Source organism: Leiobunum rupestre, chromosome 2 (genome assembly GCF_980474605.1).
Source record: "Leiobunum rupestre chromosome 2, qqLeiRupe1.1.hap1, whole genome shotgun sequence".
NCBI lineage: Eukaryota > Metazoa > Arthropoda > Arachnida > Opiliones > Sclerosomatidae > Leiobunum > Leiobunum rupestre.
In genome coordinates this window covers 48,748,082-48,751,437 of record NC_143385.1, presented here as the reverse complement: position 1 = coordinate 48,751,437, position 3,356 = coordinate 48,748,082, and the positions used below count along the sequence as shown (strand labels likewise).

Below are 3,356 nucleotides of genomic sequence, written 5' to 3'. Positions count from 1 at the left end.
AGAATTTTCCGCGTGAGATCTTTCGCGTTTTTGCCAACACGATAATCCGATTCTTTAAAGTGTTTTCCACAAACAAAGTGATACTTTCCGGGTATTAAGTTCAAACGATTTATTGCCTTAAGCCATTTTGAGCACAAGTTTAAGTTAGATTGAGGTAATCTTTATTATAAAAAATGGACAATACAAGGTTTTAAACAAAGATATGAAATTGTTATGATAAAAACAAGAAATACTTGTGAAATGGTATTTTTTCCTTTGGTGACCGACTTTTACAATTGGGAACCACACAAGTTTGTACCATTTTCAATTGTTTGAAGTTTAAATTTACGTAAAATATTTTATTTCGCGTTGTATTTTACCAAAAACTAACTTTATTTTCGTAAATTAAACAATTTTTACAAGTCTCTAAGAAAATACGTTTTTGCGTCCTGCGTTCGAATTTTCCGCTTTTTATAGCTTCTCCGTTCTCCACCAAACGATTTGGTGGCGCCACGGAATTTTGTCCATATCACACATGAGACGCGCGCGGGACGGAAAACCGGGCACAAAACGCTAGTGCCTTGAGATTCTGCAATACTCCGTCTAGGTATAAGTATAGTTCCTATGTCTATGGGAAGGGGTGTATAATTTATGGTAGCGGGGTCCTGCGTAAGCGCTCGACCCCAAACAATTCAATTGAAATGTAAGACTGGTAGTATAAATCCAGCGTAATTCTTTAACTATATAGTGTCGTTTAAGTACGACTAAAGTTAGTTAATAGAAAGGTGGGGGATGAATTGTAGCCCCTAAGCCCCCGCGATCGCAATACCTGGCCAGGCGGGTTTCCGGTATGGGGACGGGTCTAGAGTGAGCCGTTGACAGATGAATGACCAAGCTGCGGTGTGTGAGCGATGTCCTTCGGGAAAAAAGGTTATTTATTTATTATTTTGCGTCTTACTTTTAAATTATAATTAATATTAAATTCTTATTTATTTAGTTGCTGCCAACCATTGTTTGAAATGGTCCATCAAAAAGATGAATACCCAGAAATTGGTTTTTCGTTTGGAGAAGGATCTTGTTGGACCTAATTTCAAACATTTCGACTGAAGTTCAGCAATTGAAATTTAAAGACACGACATGAACAAAACGGAGCGCTGCAGCTTTTGAATATTTTTCGTTTTCAAGTCAATCAATAGATCTCACCAAAAATCTTATTCAAAATAAATTACCGTAACTTGCATTTCAAAATTAACACGCGCCACGACTTTACGAACAATACCACTTAATCTGATAATTATTGGTCTTCTTTAAATCGGCATTATATTCAACACTTTAGGGCTAAGAAATATGCTGAGTTTATTAAGCTTCGGTTTCGTTTTTCAATTGAATTGTTTGGGGTCGAGTGCGTACGCAGGACCCAGCTACCACAAATTATACGCCCCATCCAATGCAATTTGCAAAAGAAAGTTGGAGTCAAACCCATCGTGGTGCAATGATGGGTTCTCGTCCAAGCCCGCCTCCTCATAGATCGAGACCGCAGCGACGCCAGGTAAGTATGACTAAAATGATTTAATTGAGACATTTGTAATGGAGAAAAGTTAACTCGGATATATGTTTAAGCCTTATTTCGAAATATCAGATGCCCTTACTGTATAGCGTAGTACCTAATAAAGAACCCCTTGATAAAATATACTTTGGCTCAGACGGAATGTGCGTTTCAACTAAAGCGTTTTAATGTGCGAATCATCGGTCCCAAAGGATTTGGAAAACTTTAACCAAGTATAAATAGATGATAAAATTTCTTATCGCCCACCGTGTCCACGTGACCTTATTGATAAGAAATCTGGAAAAAAGTGATTACACGTCCCAATTAAAAATTCCAGAGACTTAACGAATCCTGCATCTACATTTAAATTAATGCAACAATATTATTATTGAAAGACCATGTGTAAGAATTTATAGTCCGGTGTACCGGTAAGATTAAAACCACACCACCGGAGGTCTATCATCATAATGCCCTACGCCGACGTCCACAGCTCCGACAGGTGACAAAACAGCCAAGGCAGCAAGAGAACCCTACCCCAGGCCTGACGGTCTCACCTTTAACGCAAGCCCCTCGCGGCTCAACCCAGCAGAAGGAGCACCAATGGGACGACCAATCTCCACTTCTCACACAGCAGTGGGAATAAGAGCGGATTCTATAGCAATTCCAGCCGACACCCTACCAGACCCTTCGGAAAGAGCTCCTAAAGGGGAACAACGGGCACACAGCGGCCCAAGTAACCCGGCACAGCTGGCACCGGAGATCCCGGTGTTGTCCCAAAAGGCCGGGAAACAGGACCACTCATACGGAGGCCCGACGCCCCACAGTGGGCTACTCAATCCGCCGAGGCGGCCAGTTTGCCTGGACCCTCTCTGTTAGCCTGAGCCGAAACCCAGTTTCCAGCCCATACGTGACCGAAGTCGGAGGTGGAAATAGGACCATTTTAACAGAGCTAACATCTCCGAGTTGGTTACAAGAGCCACCAGTTATTGCACACTCCAACCCCTTAAGCCCCCCCCCACGTGACCAAATGGATAAGGCGTCTGAATAAATATGGCTACACGGCCCACTTAGAAATTCCAGAAACATAAAGAATCCTGTATCTACATTTAAAATTATGCAAATATATTCTTATTGAAAGACCAAAGAATATTAAATTATAATTAATAATAGTAATTAAAGATAAATCATATTAAGGCTACACAAATTAGCGGTCGCCATCTAGTGATGATAATTTATTTATTAAAAGTACTTGGACATCGAACAGCAATTCAGCTATTCAACATAACGATTCCACTGACAAGGAGAGTACCCGAGGTGTTTATTGCCGATTTGGTTCAAAGACGGGCGTGATGTAAAATCACCCGGCGGCGTAGGGGCGAGACAATTTTTCAAAAATTCTCGGCGGCTTTTAATTTTTTTGGCAGCGGCGGCGGGAAGAGTCAAATGTTTATCCCCCTTTTTGGAAATTTGGTGGTGGGATCAAATTTTCGGTGGCGGTGCGCACTGAAAAGTAAATGACTCGGCGGCGGTGGTCGGCGCCAAATAAAATATCGGCGACGGCGGCGTTGTAGGGAGCTGATGGCTCGATCGCGTGGCATGCAGGGCTTGCCACCACCCTCTCACGCAAAGTAACACGACCACCTGAATTAATGGCTTCAAAAGACGATTGATGACTTAGGCCTAAGGTGGTGCCGTGGGTATTAGCCTAGCTGATTATTATTAAATCAATGTCACAATTATGGCCAATTTCGAGAAACATCTCCGTGAAACAGAAAATGAACTGATCAATTATCCTAAACAGATATAAAAATAATAATAATTAAACTTTATT

At 41.4% G+C, this 3,356-nt stretch overlaps 1 non-coding gene across 1 annotated transcript; it reads right to left on the bottom strand.

The window, feature by feature from the left end:
• Nucleotides 1–1,372: 1,372 nt before the first annotated feature.
• On the bottom strand, nt 1,373–1,536 carry LOC149957739 (U1 spliceosomal RNA). Its single transcript, XR_016479527.1, has one exon. It is a non-coding gene; the product is annotated as a U1 spliceosomal RNA (small nuclear RNA).
• Nucleotides 1,537–3,356: the final 1,820 nt, after the last annotated feature.